At 40.9% G+C, this 6,983-nt stretch overlaps 1 long non-coding RNA gene across 1 annotated transcript; it reads left to right on the top strand.

The window, feature by feature from the left end:
- Positions 1-442: 442 nt before the first annotated feature.
- On the top strand, positions 443-6,576 carry LOC110368042. Its single transcript, XR_004933258.1, has 3 exons — positions 443-701; positions 4,470-4,570; positions 6,293-6,576. It is a non-coding gene; the product is annotated as an uncharacterized LOC110368042 (long non-coding RNA).
- Positions 6,577-6,983: the final 407 nt, after the last annotated feature.

Genomic DNA, 6,983 nt, shown 5'->3' with positions numbered 1-6,983 from the left:
TAATTGTCATCCACAAAACAGACTGAAATATGACTCTTTAGAAGATGACCAGCAGCCCCTGTTGAAGGTTGTAGAATAGTTATTTAGCTGTTGCAACAAGTAAAGCCTCTACTGGGCCTTCAGAAAAGACAAAGGGTGCTCTAAAAAGTATTGAAGATTTTGTTAACTGTCATTTTGAGTTTCATTTGGGTAAACTACTTGTAATATTAGTTGTTTTAAGGTATTTAGACTGTTTTTGCTTGATTTTGTTTATTGTAAACAGTTTAGAGATTGTATTTTACCATGAAACCTGATTTGCACATTGAGTCGAGTAATTTTAGGAGCAGCTGTACTATTTACTTGTTTATCTCTATTTTAATCTTGTTCTCTTTTTTAAGATTCAGCTCCTAAATACATTTTTGTGAACTCAGAAATGAGTTGGACCGATGCTCAGCAATACTGCAGGACAAACTACGTCGATCTGGCCAGTGTTAGGAACCAATCTGAGAACGAGGAAATCAGTAATCTCGTGAATACATATTCATGGATCGGCTTGTACAGAGAGTCTTGGAGATGGTCAGATGGTCAGCGTCTGAGGATGACTTCATTCAGCAAATGGGATACAAGTCAGTCAGTAAACGTCGACAACTCCTGTGTGACTACAACAAGCAGCACATGGTATAAACGGCCCTGCTCCAGCACATATTCTTTCATTTGTATGGGTGAGTCACACACACACCAGTTAAAGGCCTGGACAGGGATGTACAGCCGCTTCTAAATAACTTTGCTGTCAGCTCCAGGGAGATATGCAAAGTTCATAAAGTTATTCTTAGGTAGCCACAGGATGTAGTTTGTGAATTGGGGTTTGTATTGTGAGCCGAGTGACCCAACTCTATCCTGCTGACAGTCTGAGTAGGGGCCAAGTCTCTTGAGGTAGTTGTGGTGGGGGGTATTTTCTACAGAAATATATTTCTGCTTTTCTCTCATAGCAGCATATTTCAGTTCTTGTCAGATCATTTTATTTTTTCATTTCTTTTAAGTAGCACAGACCTGGTGAAATATTTGAGCTCTTCAGCTATTAACTACCTTACAAAAGTATTCTTGCTGTGGAAAGTTTTCATTTTTTTTAACGTTATAAATGTAAAGCTCAGTATTCAGAATATCATTGAGATTTTATACGGTACACCAGCACACTCCTAAATACTGCTGCAAACCTACCAAGACATGGATATCTACCTAAAGTGACAGGCTAGACAAGAAAAGCATTAATCAGAGAAGCCCAGAAACCCATTGTAAATCTGGGGGAGTTGCGACAATTCACAATTCAGATGAGAGAATCTTTCAACAGGCGATTGATTATTCATTGTCCACACCACAATTCAGGTCTTGTAGTCCGTGGGCCAGAATCTGTAGGACGTCTCGATAAGAACTTTCGTATGAACTGTCAGGGGGCAACTTTCTTCCACCAGGATAAGTTGCTACACATAGCAGTGATCTCAAAACACCAATGTTCCCACGTTTTCACTTGCACATTAATAAGTTATAAAAAATCTGAACTAAACTAAAAAATCTAAACTGTTGCTCTCTGGTCCAAGAGGTCACGTGATTCGATTTTTGCTGCTCAGCCAATCAGATCGCTGTATTGTCAGCTAAGCAAGTTCAACAAGTTCATCATGGCTGCGCCCGTAAGATATTTGTTTGCATCTGTTTCCAGATGAAGAAAGCCCAATAATAGCATTTTCTGGCGCCAGTTGGCAAAGATCTTGATGTCAAGAAAAAAAAAAATAGCCCAGTCCATCCATGATTCATTTTTTAACATGCTTATCCCTGCTGGGTTCGTAAGGGGTGCCGGTGTCTATCTCCAGCTGTCAATGGGCGAGGGGCGGGGTACAACCTGGACAGGTCAGTCCATCGCAGGGCAGAAATAGCCCAGACTTTTGCCCAATTTACTGTGATATCACCAAGACCTGCTGCGCTAGGATAGCACAGGTGACAGGTGTCGTTGTGCCAAACGACTTATCCCGGCAGAATTTGTATCCCCGGCGTCGGGAGCGCATTCAGTTGGAAGAATGAATCCAGTCAACTCCGCCTCATTTCCAACCTATTAGGCGTAGAAATGAAGATGTTTTACTTTTCTTAATGAAATATAGCAATGGTGTCGTTACATTGTCGTTCAGTTAGTGGGTTAAAACTGAAAATGTAACACTTGTTAGTGCTGTCATCAGGGATTGCTATGTCGGTTAAAACTCGATTGCTCACTCAATATAACACGTTATGAGAAAGTAAACAGCTCTGTGGTCATTTCCAGATGTGTCACGAAAATATTAGCTTTATGTTATTTGATTGTCGCATTGTATGTCTGCTGAAACCAAAAACCCACCTCGCTGAGTCCATCACAGCTGTCTGCTTGTTTGTCTTTTTTCTTTTTCTCTTTTGGTAGCTAGACCCGCATGAATAGATCATATAAAGCGGATTTCACGTGTGATCAAATGAACACTGAATAAAGGTACAGCCAAAATTATCAGATCTAATAAGATTTTAATTCAACCAAGAGATAGAGATATTAACTATATTAAGAAAACGAGATATGTCGCTTTTAAAAATAGAACAATGTGTTAGGAGTTTAAAAAAAAATCAATTCAATTTTATTAGAATGTGATGCTTAAAAATATTTAGACATCATAAAGCTGAAGGTTAAAAGTTTTATTGATTTCAAGCACGCTCCAAACGCAGGGGATACAAATTCTGGCGGGGATAACTCGTTTGGCACAAAGACACCTGTCACCTGTGGTATTCTAGCGCAGCAGGTCTTGGTGATATCACAGTAAATTGGGCAAAAGTCTGGGCTATTTCTGCCCTGTGATAGACTGGCGACCTGTCCAGGTTGTACCCTGCCTCTTGCCCATTGACAGCTGGAGATCGGCACCAGCACCCCTGATGAACCCAGCAGGGATAGACCTGTTAGAAAATTAATCATGGATGGACTGGGCTATTTTTTTTTTCCTTGCCATCAAGATCTTTGCCAACTGGCGCCAGAAAATGCTATTATTGGGCTTTCCTCGTCTGGAAACAAATGTTTATAACCCTTTACGGGTGCAGCCATAATGAACTGGTTGAACTTGCTCAGCTGACAATACAGCGATCTGATTGGCTGAGCAGCAAAAATCGAACCACGTGACCTCTTGGACCGTAGCGCAACAGTTTAGATTTTTTAGCGGCTTTAACTTATTAATGTGCAAGTGAAAACGTGGGAACATTGGTGTTTTGAGATCACTACTATGTGTAGCAACTTATCCTGGTGGAAGAAAGTTGCCCCCTGACAGTTCATACGAAAAGTCATCCTACAGATTCTGGCCAACGGCCTATTGGTGATAGAATGGCAAAAAAAGGGCATTAGAATTCCTTTTTTCACTTTGCTATTACCGATGTAGAAGACAACAAATATGTGAGAGATGGTGTTCTGCTCAGATGAACCCACAGTAAAAATTTTCAGCCTACATGCAAAACACTATGTGGTGAAAAACTAACACTACATATTACACTATCTAACTCCACTGATTTTCAGTTAGCTCTGACCAGCTTCTCAACACCCCTGTTTTGGGAAGCATGGGAAGCTAATCAGAGCTAACTGGAAATCAGTGGAGTTAGATACTTTGTATTGCTGTAAGAAAACCTGTTACAGACTGTAAAATGCTGAAACTGAGGTTCAGCAAAACAGGAGAACAATTTTAAACATAGAACCAGAGCTTAAATGGAATGGTGCAGAGCAGAACATATTGATCTGTTAAAATGACCAACACCTTAATGCTATTGGGAATCTTGCAAATAGGTTTTCAGAGACAGTGTCCATCCAGACAGACCGAGCTTGAGCTACGCTCCAGGGAAGAATGAGCAAAACAGATGAGTCTCTCGTGAAAATGGGGTAGAAGCAGACTTCAAAGACCATTCTTAGAAAAACTGGTTTATGGTATTGACTGGGCCTGAATACATATCCACACCAAGTGGGTAGGACACATGGGTTGAAATGTTTATTTCACTCCTTCAATTTCCTCAGCCTTAAAACCTCCTTTGAGTCCAGCTATTATGGGGCTCAGTTCCATAACACAGTTTTGTCTGCGGACAGAAACATATGATATTCAGGTCAGGTAGCTATGACAAAGCTATCCGACCTGATAACGATAATGCCTGATGAGGTAGTTTTAGAGACAGCTATTACCTTGTTGAAATAAAAAAAAGATATTTTCAAATCCAAAGATTTTTGAAAGTCCTTCCATTCCAACTCTTATATTTAACTCCTACCTTGACATGGTGTATCCACCTTTTTTAAATACTGAATTAATTGTGAACAATAGTTGAAATTTGGCAGAAAGAAGTCTAATTATTCACTGTGACAAAATTTCTGATCAATAGTGGCAAAACACTCATCTTTCTCTCAACTGTAAATTTCTGAAATACACAGTATCATGAATATGTATTTATGACCCCTTTAGACTACCCTAAGACAATACAGAGGAAGGTGGTGAAAATATTTGTGTCCAAATCAAACTCGTCGTTGGACCTGGAAGCACTGCAGGACACCATCTTGCTGCAGGTATTCAAGGGACAGTTCAGATTTCCTGAGAATCTGTTTTGTTGCATAATTAATAACCTTTAATAACATTCATGTTTTTATTTTGTGTAAGTACCACAGTAAGTACAATTCTGAATCAGCCTCTCTCTCAAATACAGTGGCTATTGCAAACACCATTTAAAAATCGTGTGTTTTCATTAGATGTTTTTTTTTAAATGGACGTTTGTGGTTAATAACACTACAGACGGCAGCAGGTCACTAGCTGGCGGCTGACTTTCCAGAAATCCTTGCTCCTGAACAAGCATGTAATAATAATGACAATAATAACAACCATCTTTATTGTAATTGTGACATACATTCCAATGAAATTTGCTCTCTGTATTTACCCCATCCCCTTGGGAAGCAGTGGGCTGCCATTGGGCGGCGCCCAGGGAGCAATCTGGGGTTAAGGGTCTTGCTCAGGGACCCAGAGTGGCAGTAAAACAGAATTCCCCAGTTGGGATTCAAACCCCTCCTGAATGAGAGGCAGGGACACTCACCACTACACCAAAGTGTAAGCATGTGACAACAGTGTTAGGAAACCTCTAGGGACATACGGCCCAAACCCCTAGTGTCATACTCCACAGGACTCCATGGTCCTGCCAGGGCAACCGACCCAGGATGGCACACCCCAAAAACTCTGAGCCCCTTACCCACCAAGGAGCAGCACAGCTATCAGGCCAGTAACCCACATCTGCTGGCACAGACCCCCCCCCAAGAGAATCGCAAGTAGCCACCGGAGGCTGCCCCAAGGTCCTCAAAACCCCACCCTAGCGGGAGGCACAGACCCCGGCAACAGATCCACCAGACACCCCACTCTGGGGACCCAACAGACCCCCAAGACCCAGGCACCCCCCTACATCAGCCACAACACCCCACAGGACACATCCAACGGACCTCCACCACCACTAGCTGATGGAGCAGATCAGAGGAGCACAGAGAGATTGATCTGAAGTGGATGCAGATGCTGTCTCAAGACTAATATAATCCAACAAAAGATTTTTTACTTTTCCAATTCATGAGGATAGTTTTCTTAGGGATAAATAGAGCAACGAAAGCCATGCAAACAGATTTTTCCCCAAAGTGCTATCATGAAAGTTACCCAACAAGCAAACTGACAAGCTTGAGTGGTCAGGAGTGGGCCACCACCTGTCCCAGTGGATTAGCTCACTGGTCGACTACAGTATGTGAGGACACAGAACTGTGTTTCTGACAAGCTGACCTGCAGTACAGGAGCCCCACAGGGAACTGTGCTGGGAGTGTTTTTGTTCACTCTCTACACTGCAGACTTCTCCATTAGCTTACCAGGTTGCCACCTTCAGTAGTTCTTTGACGATTCTGCCATAGTTGATCTCATTACAGATGAGAATGAGTCAGTGTACAGACAGGGGATCCAGAGATGGATCAATGCGAACTTGGGCGAAGTGTGAATTGTGGGCAAAAAGGGATCAGCGGATTCACTGAAAACAAAAAACTGAAAACTATATATGTATAAAATATGCAAAACCCTATGAAAAGTTTACTTTCTTTTAATAATGGCTTATGTCTACAGTTTCTGCTCTTTTTCTAGGCATTGTCATTGTGAACCTTGTTTATTCTTTCTGTGAAACATCAAGTTTTATAAAATTACCCCACAGTGCCCTGGGTTGTTCCCTGTTCTGTAGTTTGAGACTTTAAATCTTGTCCTTTGATTGCTTTTTCCAGCTGAACAGCAGACTGCAAGAGAATGGACTGGGAGAAGTCAAACTGAAATGGATGAAGCAGCCTGATGGAAAGATTTTCTCTGAAAAAAAGGAGACGAAAAAGAACAAACAGTAAAACGTGACAATCATTGGGGAAAATGTCGTTCACTCAGAAAAATGGAAGGGTAGTTTTTGTTTTGGGATATTTGCTTCAATTACAAATGATCACAAAGGATGATTATCCTAAATGCTAGTGACCTTTACGTATCTTGTGTTCCCATTTCAGATTAACTGATTTTCTCATGATCTCGCTTTTGCTTCAATTTTAGATAATTTTTTTAGTGTTGTTTTAAGGGTTAATAAATCTATTCTTTCATGTTACTTCCTTCATACCTCTGTGCCTAAAAAAACATAAAATCTCATTATTACTTTCATTAAACTCTCTCTTCTCTGACCTGTGAGATCAAAGGGGCATCTTTGTTCACACTGCTGACCATAACTGGAGATTTTCTCTCTGTAAACCTGAGAGATGTCTCTGTATGAAAATCCATGTAGATCAGCAGTTTCTGAAATACTCAACCAACTATAAGGCTAAGTTCAAAGTCCCTTTTTTGTCCTCAGTCTGATGTTTTTTTTTTTTTTTTTTTGCTCTGATGTAATGATACAATCGCAAAATTATCTTAAATAACGGGAAAAAAAGGCCTGAAAACATC

Source organism: Fundulus heteroclitus, chromosome 18, assembly GCF_011125445.2.
Source record: "Fundulus heteroclitus isolate FHET01 chromosome 18, MU-UCD_Fhet_4.1, whole genome shotgun sequence".
Classification (NCBI taxonomy): Eukaryota; Metazoa; Chordata; class Actinopteri; order Cyprinodontiformes; family Fundulidae; genus Fundulus; species Fundulus heteroclitus.
This window is presented reverse-complemented; position numbering and strand designations above follow the sequence as displayed.